Source organism: Chelmon rostratus, chromosome 18, assembly GCF_017976325.1.
Source record: "Chelmon rostratus isolate fCheRos1 chromosome 18, fCheRos1.pri, whole genome shotgun sequence".
Classification (NCBI taxonomy): Eukaryota; Metazoa; Chordata; class Actinopteri; order Chaetodontiformes; family Chaetodontidae; genus Chelmon; species Chelmon rostratus.
The window spans coordinates 15,569,378-15,593,946 of NC_055675.1; the positions used below are offsets into that span (position 1 = coordinate 15,569,378).

General features: G+C 42.5%; 1 pseudogene; it reads right to left on the reverse strand.

Moving 5' to 3' along the window:
- Positions 1 to 8,965: 8,965 nt before the first annotated feature.
- LOC121622429 lies at positions 8,966 to 11,631 on the reverse strand (annotated as a pseudogene).
- Positions 11,632 to 24,569: the final 12,938 nt, after the last annotated feature.

The window sequence follows — 24,569 nt, forward strand, 5'->3', positions numbered from 1 at the left end:
CACGGCGGCAGAGACACAGGGACGGAAATAAACTCAGTTTGCCATTGATCAAACGCATGGAGTTGCATGTGAGGAGGGGGGCAAATGCAAGCTGCGTTTAACTCCATACATTCCCGTCGTTTGTGTTTGTGTTCGTTAGCGTGGGATCTGCACTCAGCAACACCGGCCGCAGAAAGCAACGAGAGCCTGCTCCATCTGTCTTCCTCAGAGTTCAAACAGCCAGCAATCATTCAGCCGCTGTTAAGCGTTCGGCCAAGTGTTTGGCACATGAAGAAATAACTATGTACACAGTGCACTGCACACAATAACCGGCCAAACCTGCGCAGCAGCGACGCAATCTCCAGCCTGCAGGCTATCATTGTTTTTTCTCTCTCTCCCGCACACACGAGTGGGATAAATTGATAAATATGCCCACTTTTTTGGGGGGGTCATTCACAACTTCACTTTCTAAACCTCTTTGGCGGCATCTCAAGCCACCACCTTTCGACGATTTCCAGCATCATTCCAGGAATGTGGGAGGAGTGGGATGAAAGGAATTAAAACTGGCAGAACAGCGAATCCGTAATATCGACAGGAGCCGCTGAAAGGCACGAATATTTAACCTATGCAAATAACTCCACTTTAGACTTGAAAGCCTTCCAGCTCCAGACTATTCTCGAGTGTGAGCCATAGATGTGAAGGTGTGAGTGACACACACACAGAGGTTCCATCGCTGCTTACATTTCGCGGGGGGAAGACGGGCGGTATCTCTGGGGAGTGCGCGCAGGCCTATCACGCTTCTATCTGATTAGCGTGCTCAAACGAGCCTGTGTCCTATAGGCCGCGACGCGTTGCATCTGGATGATAGACATCTGCAGCTCTTGCGCGGGCCTGCATGCTATTGATTTACCACTACATGCGCCTTATCAGCGGCCGCCCCCCAACGAGCCAGTGCATCAGCTGGAGGTGGAGGCATACAGCGGTGCGCCGCTGCCCCAAGAGGGTGGAAGGCTATTTAATCCCCACGGAGACGTGAAAGGAGCTCTTTGATGGGCGCCACCAGAGTCCAAAGCCTGAATGAACACCGTCATTGTGTGACTCGAGTGTGAATGGCTGGCCTGTGTGCGTGTGTGCGCGCGCACTGTAGAGCTACTCCAAATTAAAGTCACTATAATATTCCTGCATGGTTTTACAGCGTGTTTAAAATTGGGCTTTCGGTTGACCTTGGCGTACTTTATGGTGTCTTTATTTCCTCTAATGTCACTAAGATATTCCTGAAGTGCTCCATTACTGTGTTGTGTCTTCACGAGGCTGCAGAATAGCGAAATTATGAGCAAATGCGCGACGCGGGAGGAAAATGATTCTGGCACCAACTCGCTCTTTTGTCGGGAGTGACACTCTCTCATACATCACCAGATCTGTCAAATCCCCTTCCCCAAATGAAGGCAAATGCATTTAACGGCCACGAGCTCGCTTGTTTCCGGCTGAAAAAAAGAAACACCAAGTAATGACACGGGATCGAGTGGCTGCGTGGTGTGAACGCCGACTTTGAACGTGTGTCAGCCTGCGTGGGTCTGCACACTCCGCGGCGCGAGAATATCAAAGAGAAAGGCGCTCATCATGCCATGCCATGCGGAATAGAATTCAGGCTGCCACAAATGAGTCTAACTTAATTTTTGTGATATAAATGTAAACAGCATTGTATGTCTGCAGCTGAGCACGGGGCATTTAAGGACAAAAGAATCAGCTATGCTCCCCCGTAAGTATCCCTCACTGATATCTTGATCACCAGTTTAACAAACTTTTCACATCCCCTTAAGCCAGTCAGGGTGAGATAAAGCAGCGAGAAAAGAGGAGGTGATGGGAAGGGAAAATTGTCTCATTATGATGTTAAAATGACTCCTGCTCCTTTAGCTCTGTTGTGACTAATAGGAAAATACCATTTGGGAGATGTACTCTTTTTTTTTTCATCCATGATCAAACCGTGTCGTTTTTGAAGGAGACCACAAATTAGATTACTTTATACACACCCACTCGCTTGTAACCCACGGAGGCTTCCACATGAGCTGGCTGGTGTGTTTATTCAGACGGCATTCATGCACCGGGTAATGCAAAGGGGACTTTATGCAAAGGAGAGATAACCACTGCTAAAAGCCTTCTGTCATTCTCTCTCTCTCTGTTTCTCTCTCTCTCTCTCCCCCTCCCTCCCTCGCTCCGTCTCGCAGTCAGACTGGTGGAAAGATAGCATTGGCACAGGGAAGGAAACCATGGAAACGAGAAGCTGATGCACTTTGAATGGTAAGACCCTGAAAGAGAAGACATTCATTCAGCTCAGTCTCCCTGTACTAAAGGCTCATCTCCGCTGCATTATTCTGAATGCTACAAGTTTATTTTAACATTGTTGACTCCAGAAAGCCAACAATGGTCTCACTTCATCAGCCCATTATGCCAAGATGACTGAAGCCAAGGGCGTCTTAAGGTTTTGGCGAGTTGAAGAAGGGCCCTTTAAAAACAAGCACACTTTCTTCTTTAGCACTCACGTACAAAACCTGTACAGCATCCGTCCCTGCAAATGTTAAAATACCACGGGCGCCTCACTCGAGCCTGTAATCGCGGCGGTTTTTGAGTTCCCACTTGTGGCTTTGCTCCAGCATTGCCTTTGATAATAACAGCATGCTGAAGTCAGCAGTGGCCTATATGTCTTGAGCAGTGCTGTCAATGAGATCCCCGGGACCTCAGTGGGAATACATTCTTCAGAGACGACAATTAGTCAAGTGAGACAGTAATTAGGACCTCTCTGCACACTGTCACTTCCAGTTAGGGCTGACAGATGCCCGCAAATCCCCCCCTCCAGCAGTTGCAGTCAGACCGACTTACTTCTGAAGCTGCAGGCTGACTTTGCTGTGACAGCCATCTCTAACTTCTATCCGCCATGGCAATGCTTTCAAAAAGTGGCATGGAAATATGGTCAGCAGTGCGAGGGTTCAGTAATATGGAAATTCTACCAGTTTCATGGCCATGGTCACCAAATTATCAATTTAAGTCTGTGGCAGTATGCTTGTGCTTTATCACTGTTACACAGTACTACAGCATTCATACGATATTGTAGAATTACTGAAGAACTACTGCTTTGCCACACAGTTACATGTGACGGCTAACATTACTTACAGTATATGCCAATATAAGTTAGCACAGGGATACAGATCTGACAAGAAAATACAATTATAGCTAATTGGCTGGCAAAGTGAAATACTGTCACAATTTGGTGATAGTGAAGTTTGATGCTATTTGTAGCCCTGTTTATGCTTCAGGTAGCCTTAAAAGCTAATACAAGCTAACATTTAATGTCCGTCACAATAATACATGTTGTGCGACGCTTTCTGACGTCCTGAATCGACGCCAATGTTTTATGACTCAACTTCATGTCATAACATGAACGCTAAATCACAATTACTTCTCCAGGATCACATGATGTTAACCACTTACAGATGCTTTGAAAGGGAAAAGCAGGAAGACAGATACTATTCAAGGCCATTTGAGAGCATGTCCAATCAGGTTCCTTGCAGGCGTGGCACGTGGCGTGTCACAGCAGGACAAGCACAGGTGAAATCAATAACATGAATAACAGCCGCTCCTCCAGCCAGGTCTCTGGCATTGTGCATTCTGGTTCACTGGCTTGCTGGCTGGAACTGAGCCATTGTTAATGTGACTAGTTCCACCTGCGCTCTGACAAGTCAAGACGTCTGCTGTGGGGTCTATTCACGCTGAAAGCCCCTGTTTCTACTTATTCTGCCTGATTAGACCTGTGCTCACGTAGAGGATAGGAGGGGCCGTGTTGGAATTACATGAGTGCACCAAACTTTAAAATGCTAAAGGTGCAACTTTTCTCCCACCTAAACAGGTACGGCGATAGAGGTGTCCAATCAGGCAGGATAAGTGAAAACACCTACGTGGGTGCATGGACCATGGGTTTTAAATTGGCCGCTGTCCAAATTTGACTTACACTGTGTATCTTAAATTAAATCGATTTCACTCTCTGGATCCATTATTTTAAATTAGTTTTACTCAAAGATAGCATCATAATTTCAGACAAGAATGAGCAAAGAAAATAAAGGATTATGCCTCAGAGTCCTAAAGGGCCCCTGTCTGTTTGCACCAAAGTTCAAAATAAAAGCCAACTGTGTTTTCAGCATTTATAAATGATGACCATTGGTGCCATTATTAAAACACATCTGTACCTTACTCTGCAGAGGACTACTCCAGTGAAATCCTACATATTGAGTTTTTGAACACATTAAATGGTGGGACTGAAAAGTCCATGGTAGTCAGTTAGGATTGACAACATTTGCATTGGATAGCAAAGCTGACCCAGTTTTCTGGTGTAAAAAAGTCAGAATGTCCAGGAAACTTCTCAAACTTCTCCTGGAGCATAATCCAGTTCTGTCCGCCTGTATGCTCTCTATACACCAACTCGAGTTTATTTTTTCATTTCATTTGTGGTCCTCGGCATAGCTGTGCCAATGCCAACAGCATTATTTATAAGAGAAGTGTATATTTGCTGAGATTTTCTAATAATAACCGCTCAACATAATCACATAACAACACCAATGTGTTGTGTAAGTGTAAATAAATAAATATCTTCCTTTTCCCTCTTTATTTTTTAGGATTTTTTTCATGTCTTTGGTCTTGTCTGGAATGAATAAATGCTTCTTGTGCTTTGTGGTTTCAGATCTTAGGAGAGAATCATACATATTCACACACACAGACCCACAAAAACACACACGCACATACGTACACAGCAGTGAGCCCGGCTGATTGGATGGTGGACGGCTGGAGTTGTTATTACAGAGCATCCAGCAGAGTCTGGTTTGCAGGATAAGGACGTCCTTACAGGGCATTTCTCAGTGTGAATGATGAGGAAACAGCCCCCTGTGCGAGTGTGTGTGTGTGTGTGTGTGTGTGTGTGTGTGTTAGAGAGAGAGACTGATAGAGACCCAGAGAGAAAGTTTGAACATGAGGAATAGACAGAATGTGGACAGATGCATCCATCTGCCTACATAGTATTTTGGCCATCAAATAGAAACGTTGGCAGCGCTTGCAAAAACGAACTCTCCCCATTGGACGAGTCGGTGCCAGGGGTTTGCCTGCAGAGAAAGAGGCTGGAGGACAAGAGAGGAACTTTGTATTCTGATACATGAAAGCCTCCAATGAACCTCTCTTTCTGCAAAGACATCTCCATCTTTGGTGTCCATGAACAAGAGGAGGGCCTTTCAAAGCCAGACGTGCACACAAGTGTAAATAAAGAACACACACAGTTGATTTGTGCATATCTGGGGCTTTGTTTTAGGCCTCTCTTGGCGCCCATTAGTAAGTCATTAAGGCTTCATCTAATTCTCACCATTTTACAGACCATTGACGAGAGAATGCCGCCAACACGGCGATGCAGCAAATGATAATTAAAACTAGATCTGAGTCGACGCATAGGAGGAGATGCAGGAAAACAGATTTCAGGCATGACTGTCGAATTCAGGCGAGAATGCCTCAGCTTGCTTTGCAGCTGCACTGTGACCTGCACATTTGAAGTCTTCTCAGCGAGGGGTTACAGCAGGCACACATCCCTGACCGTTTTAGACTTCCACCTCAGTAATGCAATCCACTCTGTTTCCACAAAGATCCAGGGATCAACTGTTGCGGCAGGGGATGAGAGGGCCAAGCAGTCGCCTCAGACATCCAGGATCAGAAACTCCAAACAGGGATAACACCCTCTCAGCATTCAATGTTTTCAATCAAGGGATCAGCTACTGTGACTGGAAACAAAATGTCCCAGACAGCTATCACGTAGCAGTTGCCGGCAGGCAAAAGCTGGCACGACTAATATGGCTTGTCAGAGTGAAAATAGCCTGGTATTGTTCTCACCTTCCGGAAAGGTACAGGCATAACACTTTTGTCTTGTTCATCTCTCAGGAGTCATGCTCTAATAGCTTTTCAGGCTCATATTGCTTTGGTAAGAGGGATTTAAAGTTGCTGTTTCACTACCCAGAGAGTGTAGTGATGGAGGTTGGGTGCATTCATTTACACATAATTCAGCATGAATCAAATTTATAGCATCATAAATGTGATAAATTTGTGTCTTTTGAATAAATAGCATTTGACGCATGGATTTGAGAATTATGAAATTGCCTGGTTCGGGATTTATTAAATATAACTCAAGGTACATGGACTGTGCCTTCTACAGCTCAAGTGTTTTCATGGGTTGCCAAGACTGCAGTGGTACAAAAATATATTGGACAGATAAACAGAAATACTAAATAGTGTGACAAATTTGTCAAGCACCGGCTGTTCGGTCGCTGCAAAGAACCATGAGAGGTTTAAGGACGTATGAGATGTCTTCAAACGCAATAAAAGTAGCTACTTTCAAACCCAAACTCTTAGAATTAGTGACAGAAAGACACCCCTGTTGCTCATGCAAGCAAATTCACTGCACAAGAGATAAATGGTCGCATTAACTCTCCGTATGAAATTCTAAAACACTCACAATTATATGCACCTTTCCGCTTCTTCTGACTGACAAAATGGTCATTTCAACATATTCAAGCCTCGTGTCTTCCGAATTACTTCCTTGCACAAATCTTTGGATTTTCATTTTACTAGACAAATACTTGTTACAAAGGTCCTCTGCATCGACAGTAAGCCCTGCACAAAATCCACCCTGCAGGAAAAGGTTGCCACCTAAGCCCCTGTAAAACCCAAAGAGAAATCCGGACGTGGACCCGCGGATCGAGTGTCAGTTTGGAAACATAAAGAACTGTTTGATCTCATTTATGCCCTCGCTCTTCTGGAGGTGATGAAACGAGGCCGGCCTTCAGCTCAGCGAGGTCGCTCCTTCCCTCTCCTCCCCTCTCCTCTCCTCTCCTCCCCTCCCTCTCCCCCATTAATCACGTCTGTACACATGAAAATGAACTAAACCGTTTTTCATGTGCTCCACTTCCACTCAAGGACACCTTGCTATAGCAGGTATAAGCAGGGATCTCTCTGCGCATATTTTCCTCCCGCATTAATGGACACCCCTCAGTCTTGATCCAGCTTGACTTAGCGATGAAAACATGCTGTATGGCGGTTTATCCTCTCTTGTTAAGGCTGTCACTCTTCCTCCTGTAGCCTCATAACAATTAACGCTTCCATAAACCCTTTTGTCAAATGCTTAATAAAAAAAAAGGAATTGAAGGACTTATTCGTACCCCCTTGAGACTAAAATAATTTAACTGACAACTAAACTATGTGAAAGAAGCTTGGTGTGTAATACACTGTATATGCTTGTGAAAAAGAGGAGGATGAGCAAGAAGATAAAGACACAGAGGGAGGGTATGAAAGAGAAGTAGGTAGAGAATGAGTAAGGAAGAGAAAGGGTGCAAAAAAGAAAATGAGCTTGGTTCCCTCTGTGGCACAGTGCTTCACTACTTAATCATCCCCTGGTCTATAAATAGGCCTCCACAGCCATGGAATATTGGGAGATTAATGGAAGAGAATGGAGCACCATAATGCTCCAAAGCTTCAACACTTCTGCTGCACTTCAGCGGGGCAGATTTCATTTTACTTCACCACCAATGGCAGAGTTTCTCTTCTTCAGCTTTATCAGAAGAAAAAAAGTGGAGCAGGGAGAAAGTTCACCAGATTGCATCCAGTTGACTCCCTCCTCCTCCTCTTCGCTGTCTTTTCACATTTCGCCTACTTCAGCACAGCCTTGCTGGAGGACAGGCATGCATACTCGAAGCTAAATGACACCAATATATATATACGGGCAGAAATATTGATGCAGTGCAAGCATGCAAGCATTAGGAAGGCACCCAAGGAACACAAGGTTTTCCCACAGAAGACAGTGGGAAAGTTTTCTCCCCCTCATTTTAAATTCTGCACGGCACTACAGCGTTTCTTTTCAGCACCTATCACGAGTGCTCATCTCCTGAGGAAATGTTGACGGTGTTGATGTAGCAGGAATCACCTTGTATCTCCCCGCCTTGCTTTGCGCGTGTATACGCGTGCACCTTTTTGCCCATGTGCGTACATTCAAGGGTTTACCGGAGTTTGTGTGGGTGGAGGATTGCACCAGGAGCATTTGACTTTGAGGGAAACATGGCAGAGGTGTGATTTAGGTCAGGGAGAAGAGGTCGTAAGGACACTAAACCTGCACTCAAAACACAAACCCTTGCTTCTATAAGCAGAGCGGAAGAAAGAAGGAGACACACCAAAGCCGGCTGTCTTAACTGTGCTTCTTAATGCATGCATGTGTGCATTCAGATTCACTGGCTTATGCTTTCCCACATTTGCTGTTGAGCAGCACTGCTACCCAGCACCTCCTACTGTCTGTATATCATATCACTTCCCACCATCTGTTCAACACACATACAGTAAGTCTGCATTACTCACACAAAGCCTCTGAGCCCATTTGTACAGTCCTAATTAGCTCGGTAGAGCTATGAGCGAAGCTTAATGACAAAAGGGACTTGCTGTTTATTAATGTTTTTATTGCCGTTAACTGTTGATTTATATCCTACAATAGTTGTACAAGATAATGATTTCATAATCACAGAAAAGACAAGACTGATAAAGCGCCTAATAGGTCTTTTTTTTCCGGCGGAAGACATCTTTGCACTGCAGGAAAAGCACAGGCGTGAGTGATAAAATGAATTATGGCTGAATTCCATTTAGCTGTATAGGCGTCAGGGTCCTGGTGTCACACATGCTGCCTCACTGTCATACTGTGAGGATTTACTGGGACACTTGAATAGACCAGAGCCATTGTCATGGATTGTAACACCTTTGCTTTTCGTGCAAGTCAAAAATTCTGGCGTAAAAAAACGGCCTATTATTCGTCTTTCTTCAGGCACAGGAAAAACTAGAATCTAGAAACTTGAAAGCAAAAGCAGAGAAAAACTGAAGGGATTTGAATGCCTCCTCTGCGCCTCAGCGTCGGTTGCGGAGTCGGGCCTTAATAGCTGCACGGGCATCCAAAGCGAACTTTGTAGTCACGGCATGTGCCGGATTTCTGGTCAATCTTGCGGCAAACAAATCCCTGAGTTGGATTGTAGCTGAAAAAAGATTGCAAGCGTTCATGAATCAGCATGATATCAACTGATATTAACAAGTGATATGATATTAATTCTACAAGGCAAGCTTCTTTTTAACAGGGTATATTGCTAAAACCATAAATCATTGTTGATAAAAATGTGATGTAGTGTGTGAAACTGCGGTTGCTAGTCCATAAAAATGAAATCACCCTCATCTGTTCTCATTTTGTTCTTGCTGTCATTTCATCAACATCACGTGTGGCTCCTTCTCAAATGTTACATGTCTCAGATGTCCAGGGAAAAATAAATATCAATAAATCGGGTTATTCGTGCTTCATGCTCTCCAGAACATGAAGACTGCAGCATGTTTTCTCAGGCAAAACTGTTAGCGCAAGCATAAAGTTAGGCTCAGCTAGGTTTAAAACTTTCAGACATTATGTGCCTATTATCCAGTTTCCTCATGGGGCTCATTAAAATTTCATCTCATCTAATGTAAATGTACATTTACAAAGTTTCCGTTCACTCTTTAAGCAGTAGCTGCGGGCAGTACATCTTGATGATGTGAAAACTTTGGGAAAGAGGTGTTAATGTTGAGAAGTATTGATAGATTGGCGGGATAAAATTACTACAAGTAAAAAAAATGTTTCCCTAAGAGGCAACTTACATGTGTAAGATCTCCCCTGTTTCGATGGCTGGGGTAAGTGTATCAGTGGTAACGGCCTCGATGTACAGTGGGTAGTCACAGATTTTTCCTGGGTTTTCTCCCTTCAGGTTGCTCAAAAGCTCCCAGTCGCCGGTTCCACTGGGATCGTCCCTGTCATACCACTTGGTCCAGCACACTGCAACGAGCGATAAACGAGAGACGGGATGGCTGAAAGCACCGTTGTAAATGACTGCTTGTGCACAGGAACAATGAAAGGGAAGGAGGGAAATCCACTTTGCAGCGGCAGCTTAACGCCCCACATGTACAATGTGCTCACGCAGTACCTCCACCACAGAAGGGGGGATGGCAGCTGAAACGAACACGGTAATCGTTGCACATCTTCTTGGACTGGTCCTCGTTTCTGCAGACGAACCCCAGAGTTGTGTCACTTCTGAAAAAGGAGAGTGACACTTAGTGAAAATAATTGAGCAGATGCACCCACTAAGTACCTCTCAGCTATGCTTGTGGCATGGCTCTAGGGAAAGCGATGTCTGTTGATATTTCATATTTTCAGTCATGTTATTAGAAAAACATTGAATGGGTTGAGTTTTAAATAGATCAATTGTTTTGCTGATGAATCAAATATGAAAAGTGGGAACAATAGAAATATGTTAATGGGTTATCTCAACAGGTGCACAAACACATACAGTAACAACAATAATGCAACACATTCGGTGGAATACAGTTTGAATCGTTGCATAAAACAAATTCACATTATTCCTACGTACTTATAAATCACATCCCCTGCTGCAGCCACACTGAGCCCAGACAGAGTCTTGGCCTCAATATCTGCTGGTTTGGGGCAGATCTTTCCTGGATTTTCTTTACGAAGATTGTAGAGGGTTTCCCAGTCTCCACTTCCAGAGGGGTCATCTCTGTCAAACCAGTCTGTCCAACATTCTGGACAAAGTAATTTTAATAGAGATAAGTTAGCAGCAAGTTATTTGATAGCTTTCTGTATTTGCACTTGTTTCGATTTGGTCAGGATGGGATTTAAATGTCTGATAAAAAAAAAGATACAAAGACAGATGCAATGTAACTAAAAACCAAAGGCGGGATCTACTTACGAATGTGGGTGGGAAAGTAGCAGGGCCATCCTGAATGGAGTGAAAGAAATTTAAAAGAACAGGTGTCAGACTTTCCATACAAAGTGAACTTGTGAATGGTTTAGTTTCTACTTTAACTGTCAGGATTGCCACTGAGAGGAATCTCTAACCTGACCCGATTGTAGGGAGGAGGGATGAAAGACCGGTTTCTGTGTGACAAATGAAAATGAAAAAGATTACAAGAAAAGAAAGTCGTACTTTCCTAACACCTTACAAGAACCTGACGAAAAAATCTTCCCACTCCAAAAACACACCTCTTAAGGTGTTACAGAACTTGACTTCATATCAAACTGACAGTCTTTCTGTCAGTTTTCTCAACTGCGTGTAATGAGACTTGCTCTGCTGCAAACTCCAGGGTTTGCAGCCGCAGACCAGAGCAAACCCAGTTTTATTTCTTCACACATGGAGGTGCACAATGGTGCACAATGGGTGAGAAGTCTTACCTTTTTCATCAGTCGGTTTGATGACCTGCTGGTTGCTTTCTGCTAAAAGTAATCAGAAAAACGTTGCATACTGTGACTGTGTCTATTTCTAATTATAGTCACAATTGTACTCATCATCATGACCGTTGCAGTTACAGAGATAAACCTACCAAAAAACAGTCCTGCAACAACGGCAACGCTTAACTATTAGAGAAAATTCAAAAGGTTAAAATCGCAGAATATGACATACTGCATATAAAGAGCTTGCAAATCTCTATAGAAAATATAAAAAAACATATTTACATCGAAAAATTTAAAATATAATACAAAAAGTCATACATTACCAGTTTGATCATGATTGCAGATAACGAGGGACCCGTAAAACTGCAGGGAAGTTGTTTGTGTTTATGAATACAAATAATTGTGTGCAGCATCAAAATAAGTTTTCAGGCAGTGCATGAAATAAAAGGAGCATTCATTGAGATGTGCATGCACAATATTGCAGTTTTTTTTACAGTATTTTTTTTTAATTTAACACATTTAAATTAAAAAAAAAAGTACATTTTCCTTTAACAATTAAACATAATAAAATGCCACTTTATTAGTGTGTTGGTCCTCATTTTTAAAAGTGAATGAGAGACTATGTGAAGTTTAGAAGAGAAGCTATTCTTAACGTTTCTCAAAAAAAACAAAAGCGACTCACCCACAGGACCTCTCAGTTGAACAGTATGGTTTGCGTGAACCTTTGTGCAGCTTAATGAGCCCCTCTCCTGTCTCTCTCCTTAAATACAGACATGCAGGTAAACAGTCACGTTCACTGGGATTATGTGCTGTGAATCACTCCCAAAGAAAACAATTCCCCATTCAAAAAAAATGAAATTCTAGAACAGAACATGTTAGAAAATGATATTTCTCACATTCAGAAGGGTTAAATGGGAAAATAATTGTTTGGGATAAGGTGTATGGCTCCACCTGTCTTCTGCAGCCACAGTCAACCTCATTCCCTCACATACCTGTTTTACAAACACAAACACAAACACACAGGTGCATTAAAGTTTGAAAGACTTGTCAAAAAAAAGATATCCCATTTCAAAATTTTCTAAACCACAGCATTGCCGCTTCCTGAGAAGCTCAATAGATCGCAGACAAGGTGCTAGGTGGGGGACCAGATCATATGGCGGAGGTCCACATTCTCACAAAAGAAACTGTAAAAGGATCTGTATAGATGAGCAAAAGCCAGATCTTATTGCCCGACACTTTTGTTTCTGAGCAAAAACCTACAAAACTCCCAGCAGCCTCAGCAGCAGCTAGCAAACATTGGCACATTGACACAACGGGCTGAGACGACGGACGCAGTAAACAATACACCTGCTCAGTATCAGCACGTCACCAATCACCATTTGCACGTTGTTTTATTCGTGTCAGGTACAAAATGCAACAAATGCTTAAAAACACAAATCATTGTTTATATATATAATATATATATGAGAAATAAAGTGTTGATTGCGAAATACATTTGTAACAGTAAAAATTTGTAAAAAAGTATTACAATGTTCATAGATAGATAGATAGATAGATAGATAGATATGGTCTGAAATATGCGAAATCCCACATTTTTCACACTGAACACATCTTAAGACCGCTTAACTGCAGCCATGATGATAATGAAGCGCAGCAGCTACCTTCTTGTCCTTTGCAGAACAGTGGGTGAGAGCTGATACCACACAGCTGCAGCGAATGCCCTAATCCAGACAGAAATTTGGCTGCGTCTTGCACTTAAAGGCAGCTGTCATGCTATCTTTGCAATTATGAAAGGATGATTCAGGTGCAAGTGGCTGATAGGAATTAGCGCACAGCACCTGTACTCTGACTTTGTACCACCATTACAGTTATTTTAGAGGCTGCTTCGGTGCTGTGGTTATATAAGATGGATAATTTGTGACAGAACATCTTGACATGTGGGTACATTCTGTTTGAGAGGTTAAACTAAACTAGACTTGTGAAGAGCTTTCTGGGTTCTACCTTCACTACACTGATAATGACTTACTGCCAGAGTAACTTCCAGCCAGTCTGTCCAACACAGAGACCGAACAAGCCATCATATCCCAGCAGCTCCTGAGGGATATATCTGCTTCTTTAGGCGGTATTGCTCACCAGCTAGTGGCTAACTTCATACAAAAATGTGCATGAATACTTTTCTGCATTCTCTGAATAAGCTGAAGGGCAGTGCTTCTTAGAAACTGTGAAGACTGTAGCCAACCTTTTTGGAACTAAAACATCATGAGTAATTTCTCTTGGAAGCGAGATGAAAATAAATGAATAGAGAATAAATAATAAACACATTCTCCGAAGATTTCAAGTGAAAGAGATTTCAACACACCTTGTGAATTTCTTGGAAAAAAGATCTTTTAAATCCACAACCTCTAATTATGTCAACGTCAGAAGTGCAAGATGCCTGTAAGTGTTCTCACTGAGACCCTTTAGGTTCCCACCGCCTCTCACTGTTTCTAATCATCTAATATCACTGATCACTACATTGACTTGTCTGTATTTTGCTGTTGCAGATGCCCTTTTTCAGTGTCCATCCTCTGCAGTGGTTGTGTGTACGCTAATTAATTGCCCTTTGAGAAGAATAGCTACCTCCCTCTGTTCAATAGCAGCTGGGGATAGTCTCTGTCTATTCATACATCAGCATTAAACTTTGTCATCTGAAGGGGCCAGTGTAATATTTTACACTAAATTGTGCTTTGGACTGGATGCCAAAGTACAAATGACAGCATGGTGTAGACTCATTTATCATCCTCCAAACATACACACACCTCGCTCTATCTCTCTACCCCCACCCACCCCCCCTCTCTCTCTTTCCTGGTCTCCATGGAAATCATTGGTGTCTCCATCCTCCTGTGGTGGAGGAGCTGACTGCAGACTTTCTGTTGACCGTCAGCCCCATTTACACAGTTGGAGCTCTGAGAAAACACAATTTTTAGGTGGCATCTCAAACACAGAAATTTTCTCGCTCATTTGTACATGTGGGCGCCTTCCACTGACCCACTGACTGCATTCATCTCATGGCACGAAAGAGGCACGCACCTAACGCACGCCACATTCATCACGCAACTGCTCAAATTATGTTCACGTGCAGCTAATCTGCATTAGCAGTGGATGTCTATCTGTAACACTCAGCACCAATCAATGCAGGAAGTAGGATGATGGTCATAAAGGAGAGTAAACAGTAGGAGGAGGCGATCAAGTAGTGGATGGGTGTGTACTGTAGTAGTCAATGCTGATTTGCACAAGTGCACAATCTTCATATTAATCATGATGGCTGTGATAATTATAAGTAATTGAGGGGAAAAAACAGTCCGACAGAATTGTCAGGCAGCAGTTAAAACTAATGCATGGCTTAAGAGTTTAAAGGCATCTTTTAATTACGAAGAAAGACAGACTGGTAAATGTTTGGGTTAGTTTAATGAAATGAAAATTACCCGATAGATGATCGTGCTCACTGTCAATGTCTTCAAATTAACAATTGCTTTGGCATACAGTAGTTCCAATGAAAATTTTAAAGAAGAGTCTGTGGATTAATAAGCATAAAGGGGCACTTTTTCTAAAAAGCCAGTTCAGTTAGCTCAGTTTTGGTCTCCACCAATATCTAGCTGCTAAATACGCCACTGTGTTCACCAGCAAGTCCCTAACTCGCCTTGGGATCAAAAGTAGATGCATGTATGGAGGTGCAGTACCAGCAGGGGAGGATAATGATGGGAGAAAAGGGTGAACGCAGTATAAAAAGCAACAAAGTCCATGCAGAGAGGAGGTCGGGGGTGGGGGGAGGTCAGGGTGGATGCACGGCTCAAACACAGGACTTTCACACTGGAGACCTGAGCTCATTTCCTGTGTGAAACCAATAGTCACTGTTGACTGTTTTAAGGAAGTAGTTATTTTAACAATAGGCTATGAAGTCGCTATGAAACTCCATAGATCTCTGGAGAGCTGCAGAGTCTGGAGTTAAGTCTCTGAAGGTTCATCAGTATATATCAGTAAAATATATCTTTCACATACAAGAATCCTGCAAATTCATTGTTATATAATATATATTAAAAAAAAGATTAACGATGCTAATTCAGCTTCATTGTGAAGACAGAAATCTCAAAGACTCATTTTTCCCACCACCGGATACCACCAGAGGCTTTTAATATGGGTGAAATAACCCTTTTTGCATTACAAATACAGCATGCAACATATATTACGATGGTTTGGATATGTAGGGTGTGCTGGAGTTTTAGCTATTTATTTTCATAACCACTAATAATAGAAGTATTCTGCTTTATCCATTTTATCAACTGTACATTTACTGTGCCATACAGATGCTGTGTGTCTATGCAACACATCTGTGACCTTTCAGTGCTCCACACTCACCTCTAATGAAACAGGATGTTAACAGGGTCATAAACTTAGCCATCACATTTGCAAACCACTTATGCAATTGGTTTGCTCGATTGCTGCTTCCAGTCACTTCCTGATAGTGCACATAACATCTGAGTTGATTTGGACTGTTTTGTTTTCCCATGAGTGGTTTTGCTTGTAATTGTTGGTGACAGTGTTCCTGGATGTTAGCCAGAGTGACTTAATAAAAGCTGATTGCTGTTTTAAAAAGAGATGTGCGGGTTTTATTCACATAATGTGGCTCGAGAGTTTAAAGTGCCTTAATGAATGTCCACAGACGGTCAAACGTGCCACTGATAATAGCTATGAACTAAAAAGTCTATTTTCTCTGTACACATATTATATCCTTTGAAAGCTTTGTCTTCGGCAGCAAGCTGCTCTAATTCCTTGCAGTAGAAAGTGGCTGAAGATAATTATGCAAAGCAGAGGTAAGAAGATGAAAATGTGGTAAGGGTTTAATTATCACTGGGAATTAACTTCACATTGCATAAAGGCAAGGAAGACATAGCACAGATTTTGATAATGTGCCTTTTAACTGCAGCTCCTTGTGCCCGGTACATCTTCCGCTTGCACAAAATGTTCATCTACTGATATCTCGTCTCTCATTTATTGGTTTTGCTTATTAGTGCGCGAATGCAAGAAGTTGGCGAGAAACAGGCGAATGATTCAGGTTGTTACCATAAATGACAGCAATGCTTTTTCAATTTGGAGAATGATATCTCGTGAACCTCTGCACACCATTGTTAAAAGATATTATTGTGTTTGCTGCACATGATAATGGGACTGCAGCCAGCGTTTAATACGTGCACATGCAGTGATGGGTTATTTTATTGATGCATACACTAATTCCTGGAGAATCCATGCCATTAAATATGCATACATGTATTTCCAGGACGGGGAGTGCGCTAGAGTGTGAGGACTCATTGATATTTTTCTCAGGCCGGTAAAATCCTCCTAGACCCCCCAGTGACCCGCTCTTTAATGCATGCTGTACACACACACACCTGCACTACGCGAACACACACACACAAACCTTTTATTGCTCTTAACTGTGCCTTGTGTGAAGTGTGTCTGTCAGTACGGCTCTAATACGTCATCATTCGTCTTGCATCCTGACAACCATTCAATCAAACGGTGGCCTCCGGGATTGAGCCGGAACCCTTCTCCACGGGGACGGCTGTTACCATGGCAACTGAGGAGGTGTGCGACCCACCAACAAGCCCAAGAACGCAGTGTTGTGTTGTTTCTCTCCCCGAGAAAACATCAAGTTTGTGTTAGTTTATCCGTCTCTCCCAATTTCTTTCTTTCTGGCTTCTCCCACTGTGTGTGTGAGTGTATGTACCTCTTGCTCTCACTTACAATTCTGGGCTTTGTGGGTAATCATGTTGTGCCACAGGTGTGTCAGAGTACAAGGTTTCCTCCATCAGTTGTCAGCTTGCAAGATCTCCACACTTGTATATCAAAGCAGGCTAGAAACACTGCAGATGGCAGCACCATATCCACGGGGAGCTGAGCAACATGGTGGTGGCATTTGATTACATTTGAATTATGGCCAAAAAATGCAAACTGGAGAATAAACATAACTCCGTAAAAATGCTCGTCTAAGTTCATCCATACAGACATTCTTGCAGCTCTGTGAGGCTGTACTTAAAGGTAGTACAATGGTGCTTTGAGCTAAATGCTAACATCGGCATGCTAACATCCTCCTAATGTCAATGTTAACATGTTGATGATAAGCAGGTATAATCTTCGGCATCTTAATTTAGCATGTCTAGCATGACGCTAATTAGCACTAAACACAAAATACAGCTGAGGTTGATGGGAAAGTCATTAGTTTTGCAGGTGTTTGGTCGTAAACCAAAGTAATGGAGTAATTAATTTTTTTTGACCGGATGGTGGCGCAAGAGTAAAAATAGGAGAGTTATAACAATTCATCCTGAGTGGGACACAACTGTGTGTGCCAAATTTCAGTGCAATCCATCCAAGGGCTGTGGCGACATTTCGCTCAAAACCGCAAATGTCAGCCTCATGGTGGCGCTACAGGAAAATTCTTGGAATCACTAAAACCATTAGGACTTATCATGAGGGAACCACGACTGTCTGTTCATGACAATCCATCCAATAGTTGCTGAGATGGAAAAAAGTGTCAGTCAGTCATGCTAGCGGTATAGCACCAGCCTAAAATGAAATACATGAAATCGAATAGAATAAAAATAACTGCTGCTTAGATTCTGCTATTAAAATTCCTGATTTAACCCTCTTATGCTACTACCATAATTTTTTTTTTGCATTCCACTCTGTGATGGATTGCATGTGCAAAGAATCCTTCCCGCCGCTGTGGTCTGAATCTCTGCTGCCCCACAGCAGAAATCATCCAGCATGTCTTCCAGCGAGCCTACTTGCTATTTTCACTTGACATCCTCTTTTCTCTGTGAGTAATTAAAGAGAGGGTTTGGGCACACGCAGTGACAGGAGGCCCGTTGAGATAGCCAGTGGTCTAATTAGAACCACATATCTCCTTCCTCATCTATAAAAACACCAAGTCACCTATGCTTTTTACGCCAGCTGTGATTTAAGTATCCTGCTGCAGAACGGGTGTTTAATGAAGCCCTTTTGCTGCAGGAGTTTCAAGGGTGCCGAACAGCAAACACAACAACACTCGAGAGAATGAAGGTGTTTTTACACTTGTGTATGAAATTATGATTAATCACCTTGGAAGACGAGATGGTGGAAAACAAGCTGTGCATCTCACAGACAGTGAAGAGAGGGAAGAAATGTGGAGCAGCATATGGTCACCGTTCAGATGGATGCTGGTTCATCGTTTGTGGTGTGTCATGTGGATACAGGGCGGGCGTAACTGATAAAATATTAACCAGGGAGGATATTTATGCATGCGTTTTCATTTATACCCGACAGGCCTCTGTTGTCAAGGAAGTGCTATGAACTGATTCATTACGCCGGAGGTTCGTGTTTACTCAACTCGGCTCAGTATTATTTCTCATTCACAGCCCCTACGGTGCCTACGCTCGTTCGCATTGAACGCCGTTACAGTCAACTGCCAATCTGCACTCGGTTGCACGGGGCTTGCCTGCTGACAAATGGCCTGGAGGAGAGGTCCAAGGAGAGTCCTGTCAGAGCCAGTCAGCACTGTGCTGCTGCAGCAATCTGAGAAGATGTAGGGGGGGGGGAGTCAGAGACAGACAAGATTTTCACAAAATCTATCCTTAAAAAGCTCAAACATGCATAGGTTCATCCTCTGCAACAGACATTCCAATGTTCCAATTTATTTAACGAGATGTCTGCACTCCACTGTCTGAAAAGGATTTGCAGAAAACTGATTAAAATTCCTTGCAGCGGGCAAAATGCATGAATACAATAAGAGCAAAAGCTACAGAATGCTCAGTGATGATCACGACTCACGTTGTTTTACACTCTATGCTCGGTGTAAGCTATCGCCGTGGTGGAATGGATCTGCTTGGGGGTGAAGCAGTTTGCAATTGAGAAACCATCCACACCAGCTTGATTTACAGTTTTATCGGCTGATTATTCAGGTCAAAACTGCTGAGTCTGGTTATGATCCAGGGAGAGAGAGAGACAGAGAGCAAAGGTTCGAATGGAGACTTGACGTTTGGCGCAGAGGGAATAAAGCCTCTAATAATCCCATAATGTGAATGTGAACTGTATTCCTCAATGCTTGATTTCAATCAGGGGACTATTACCAGGGGAGTGAAAGGGTAATAGGCTGGGCTCTGACACGTACCACTGCCAAGAAGCAGCACAGCTTTCACAGGCAATTTGTTTACCCACCATCAATGTTCAATTTATTGACCTGTTGTTACATTCAAATGTCAGATGATTGCAGCTTTCATGCACAAAACGCAGCTCACAGTGCTTTACAAATGAAAACAGAGGAGAGCTAATGATGTAGACCACAGTTAAAAAATTAACACAAGATAACTGATGACATGCTGAAACGCTGTGGTGGAAAACCATGGAGGAAATGTATACAAGCATTTTATTAAAAGTGGCTATAATTAATTTTTTCCACAATAACAATGTGTGAATGTATGTATGCATAAAAAGTGAGTATAAAACAGCATATAAAGTCTGTTTGACATGAAGAACCTTGAAGATGACATTTTTTGAAGTGTTAAAACACAATGGTGGAAAGTTATGAAGTGCCTTTACTCAAATACATGTTTGACTATCATTGGCTGGTGTTCTGCTTCTAACACAAATGAAAAGACTTGAACAGGAGCTGAGCTTGTACTTGCTTCTTACTTAAATTACGTCACTCCGAACACTCTGCATAATGGTTAGTGTCATGTTTGATATGTTAGTTATATGTTGCTGAAAATATTTATGAACTTTTACTTACGTAAGATTTTGGAAGTATATTTTCACACTGCGGTTTTCCTTTTCCTGAAATAAAGGATGTGAATGCCTCTGTCTGCCTCAGCCGAAATGTAACTAGAATGCACATTTTACAAAGTGTGATGCATGTTTTGGATTATTTATATTTTCCCCATTTGACCGCCGGGTGGCAAAGTAAACAGCAAAACAGTCCTTCATCCAAGCTGCTGATGTGTCCTTGAGCAAGACACAGAACCCCTGCGAGGCGGAGGCCGAGTTGGAAGGTCACGCAGAAGTGATTCTCTCCTCTGGGAATCAGGCGAGTCTCAGTGAAAAAAAAAAAAAAAAAGATTTAACAAGATAATTTTGAGGACATTTCCGCGTCACGCGCAGCTCAGGGAAGAGACGGGGGGGGACAGCGGGTTGCCACGTCCTACAGCAAGGACTCAGGTTTAAAATCCATGATGTGCTGAGTGCAGCGCTTTCACCTTAATGCTACTGCTCCACCCTGATATTGCGCATTATGAATCATTTCATTGTAAACATCCCGCAGTCGTGCTCCAAATTCCACACTTGGTTCAACAGCCTGAAGTGGTTTGTGTGTCGAAAACGCTGCCTTTGTGCAGAATAACTACTGAAGCCGTTCCGGTGGGAAAAAGCACATGCACTTACAGCAATATCACAGCCAATGTTTTATAACAGGGGCAAGGCAGAAGAAGTAATACACCCATAAGCCCTCCCTCTCTCCTTCAAACAAATGCGAGTACACAGGGACACACGCGCATTAACATGAGCGCACACGCTCTCACTCCCTCTTGGCTTGCATCGCAACTATATGATAGAAAGATGTCTCACTGCAGGGGTGCAGTATTGCACTGTCAGAGGTGTGTGACAGATATTAATGTCATGCAGGAACATGATGGATGGAATTCCTTTATGATGTTGCTTTCTATCTCCGGCTCTGTCTCCCAGAGCCTGGCATGCCGCAGACAGCCCTTTAATGAGCTCTGGAAGCATCCATATCCACTGACAGCCCTTCCTTAGCGGCCTCTTTGCCTAAAAACGGTCTGACGGTCGCTGAATGCCGGGGACATGGGGGAAGACCACGAGAGAGCACCCAGACGTCTTGTACCCGACATCAGGAAACGTGGCACAACAAGGGGGCATGCTTTGGCTTTAATTATGACTGAGATTGTGATTGCGGAAGTTTAACACAAGCTTTGTTCTATTAAAAAGAAAGTAGGCAGAATAACCAATATCATGTGTCATATTGTCAGTTTCGGTGGTGACAGGAACACATGAGGGCGCCTGTTTGACACAGTATCACCATGTTTACCCTGCCTCTCTGTCTCATACCCATTCTGACTGTGTAGTATTTTTACGACAGCATTTTCTCTATAATTCATGTTAATCATGCTGAGAGGAGACTGTGAAACTGCTGGTTGATAGACAGTGCTGTTAATCAGCTGATAATAACTGTTGTCTGTGCTGATTACCTGTCTATTAGATAAAAATGGTTACTGATTAGAAGAAACAGAAAGAGTTCAGACACTGATTGCTACCTGCGTTACTTCTAATTTTAGACTACTGCATCTCATAAATACATTTATTTAAATACAAACATGTTGCTTTACACAATTAAGTTTATCCTTTGGAGAAAATAATACTAATAATACTAATAATAATAGTGTCATGCTGTTTGCAGTGCTTTTCATTTAATGTCACATCACTTTGAGTCTAACGTTTAGAAGATCTTTGCAATGATTAAAGGAAAAAAATGAATCATTTTTAATATGAGACAGTGGTGGAATGTAACTACACTACATTTATCTGACACCTTTATTTAAAGTTACTTTACAAATGAAGATTTCTGCACACAAAGCACATGAAGGGTTTGTAAGATATCATGCTTTGTTATAAATGAAACCACCCAGCAGCATACACAAGAACAGCTGAAACTACCGGCTGATTAATCAGAGACTCGATTGACATTTTATTTGGGGATTTACTGCTTTTTCCATGTAGTTTCAAAAAAATCATTTTATTGAACAGACATCGTGGCGGCGTCACTTTGGGCTCTGGGTAATTGTGGCAGGATTTCTCATCATTTTCAGACGTTTTTACAAACAAACAACAGATTAATGGAGAAAATAATCCGCAGATTGATCCATGAAAATAATCAAAGATGATGGAAAATAGTTCAAAAATTAGCTCCACTTGTTTTAATTAATGTATCAGTAAAAGTAACCATCTAATATATAATAGCATCTGTTTACCGTCATATGGGACTTTTTTCTGCATGTACTTACATGCATTTACTTAAGTAACATCTTCAATGCAGGACTTTTACTTGTAACAGAGTATTTCAGTGCAGCGTTAGCAGTGAGGTGAAGTATCTGAATACTTCCTCCTCCGCTGGACACACAGTAAGTGAAACAAAGAGAAGCAAAGAAAGAAAATGAAGAAGTTCAATGTTTTTAATAACTGCTGCTGGTGCATCATTGCACTGGCTGCAGAGGAGGGTATCCAGCTCCAAAGCAGGAATTTCACTGCCTGTGTCCCTGCAGTTTTACAGTAAATCTGAGCTGACACCTAGTGGTGGACATCGTTACCAGCTCCTGTACACTACGATTCTCTTTAACCTTAAGGTGCTTTATTGATCCCAGTATGGAAGGTCTCCTCTTATTCCCCATCCTCCAGGGTGATTGGGGGGTCAGTATTAATTACAGAACGGCCTCCCTGCGGATAAAGGGATTCAGTGTCTTGTCGAAGGACGAATCAGCATGGCTCCAGGCAATGCAAAGACTTAAACCCTGGTTCTGTGGTTGAAGGACGAAAACCACTTGAAAAAAACAGCCTTGGTGCCCAAGGAGACGGTTATTTCCGGTAATAGCATGAATTAACCGTTCTGTTACTGTTACCACTGCTTAAAGCATTTCTGCTTTATTATATTTTGCATTTGTAGTATAACGTAATAGCACACGGCACCCAGTTTCACAAGTACTGAAGAAACACATCATCTTCCAAGATTGATAGACAACCTGAATCAGATGCATAGGTGGATGAAGTATTCAGATCCCTTACTTAAGTTAAAGTACTAATACCAAACAGTAAAAATACTCCAATACAAGTAAAAGTCTGCATTCAAGAGTACTCATTGTGCAGTAAAATGTTCCCTCTCAATGTTTTGCTATCATATCTGATGTTTCTGGATTAACATGATTGCTGCTGTGTCTGTTGCAATTGGCTAGTTTAATCAATAAGTTTGTTTTTATCTTTGGGACAATGCATTTTCCAGCTAATCCAAGAGAGGTTTAAATAGTTTATTAAGAACAAAAAGGAACATGTAGTCTTTCAGTTTATCAGAAAAAATCACAATAGATTACAAAAAGGCTTAATAATCTGAAAAGCAACCTGTAATTAAAGATGCCAGACAAACATAGAGGAGTAAAAAGTATCTCTAATTTGTACTGAAGTACGACACTTGAGTAAATGTACTTAGTTGCATTCCAGCAGTGATCTCAAAGGAAAAAAAAAAAAAAAAAACCCGGATAAAATTCCTGATCACCTGAAAAAAAAGTAATGAAAGGCTGTGAAAAAAAGGTTAAAATGAAAAGATCAATGAAATGTAGATGGTATATAGACAGAGTGATGCACTGTGTGCCAGAAGATATACTTTACTGTACATGAGGAGCACTGACAGGCTTATTCTTATCCTGTTATCAGCCCTGACAAACACAAACATTCTGCATAGCTTCTTGGTTTACAAAGACAAGCCCAAATCTCTTCAATCTGTCCTTCAGTCTTCAGTGTGCTCAGGCCACTTCAACTCACACCCACAAAGCTGAATCATATATGACACAAGAGGGCGCTATAGTTCTACAGGTGATCTTACTGTGTTTCTGAGCCTCATGTGCTGCATGTGGCTAAACGTAAACAAAGGAGTGTTTCACTGGCTTTTCTGTGTGGAGGAAAATGTTCACAGTGTAAAACATTTCTCTTCATAGATCAACTCAAAATTAGCTAACACGCCTCCAGCTTTTAATCCACTTGTCTGAAGGATAGCAAGCCATTCTGTGCCCAAGCTGAGAGCAGCCTCAGTGGAGGTCAGCAAAGCGTGCAACTGCTTCCTTTCTGCAGGATATTAACACCTGCATATCTGCCCATCACAGGCCTCACACCTCAACAAGTGAAATCATCCACTTCCTGTGAGCGCCCTCTCTCTCACCCCTCCGCTTTATTGTTCATCTGTGATGTGTGACGGCGTGCATCCGAGAATGTCTCCTTGCTGACGCATGATTGGTAGAGCCCCCCCTGCTGCGCCCGTCTCCTCCAGGAAGTAGGCATTTCTGCCCGGTTCCTGCCTCCCTCGCTGACCCCACAGTCAAACATGTGCATATTTACAGGCAGGGGAGCAACGGGGGAGACACTTTAAATTCAGATAGAGGCTGAGCCTAATGGCTGCATTGGAGGGACAGTGATATCTGATGATTTGTGT